We start from the raw sequence: 1153 nt of genomic DNA on the forward strand, positions 1-1153 counted from the left end.
AAGTGTGTATATATATATATATATATATATATATATATATATATATACACTTTTTTGTTTTATTATATATATATATATTTGATTTAAAGTGATCCTTTTACCTGGTTTGTCACACACACATATTGAAGCACTTTAAATTGTTCCAGCTATTTTTTTCAATTGTTACCATTGGATCCACTGCAATTAAAATCTTTGTTTAATGTGTGTGTGAGAGTGTATGCATGTGCTGGCCACTTTTATATCTGTTCATTTTTTGTATTGTCTTTTGTCTGTATAATATATTGTAAATTTTTATGGAAGACTTTTTCTCACTTCTCACATAACTGATGTTTTTTTTGCCAGAACTAATCCTCTCTTCTCTCAGCCCTTACCCTTCTCCATACAGAAACTTCCTCATCTCCTCCAGTTATCTCCTCCTTACTCAACTGTTAGCTTCTGGTTTCTGCCTATTGAAGAGATTCATATCTTTCAGAGTTCTGCTATCCAGTGACACTTATGAACTGTTTGCTCAGACTCCTTAAAACTACATTATTAGCAGAAATTGGCTTTTTGGATTCTTAATTCCAGAACTTTTTCAAATGAACTTTAAGAAGATACTGACTTCTGTGTATATTTTATTTGAATATTTTTATTTGTATTTGCCTTTACTTTTTATTTTCTTATGTAAATAATTTCCCCTATTTTTCTTGTAGAAATCTATTTTATATTATAGTTTTTATATTTTTGGATGAAAATGTGTTATTGATTTTTGTTGGTTTATCGTCATTATCCCAATTCCTTTTCTTTATGTTTTTTTGGCAATATTTTTTGCATGGGCACATTAAATTGGAAAAATATGTAGGTACAGAATAGGAGTGTCTATCCATTAAAGATGGAACCTCACATATTTTCTAGAAGGTTCTTTACCTGAAACATTTAGTCTTGGTTAATTGACTTGAGCTCCCATCAATCACTAATTGGCTAACTTCCCCTCTACCTTGTACCAAGATTTTTGATTTATCATGGAATTCTGCATGGATTCTGGCTAAGAATGAAGAGCTTGAGAAGTCTTTTTTCTTCAGTGCCAAAACCTCAAGTGTCCATTGGTGGATTCTGCAATTTTTTCCTCCAGTAACATGTGAGGTACATGTACCATCTTCCAGGATAGGGCTCA

Source organism: Suncus etruscus, chromosome 3, assembly GCF_024139225.1.
Source record: "Suncus etruscus isolate mSunEtr1 chromosome 3, mSunEtr1.pri.cur, whole genome shotgun sequence".
NCBI lineage: Eukaryota > Metazoa > Chordata > Mammalia > Eulipotyphla > Soricidae > Suncus > Suncus etruscus.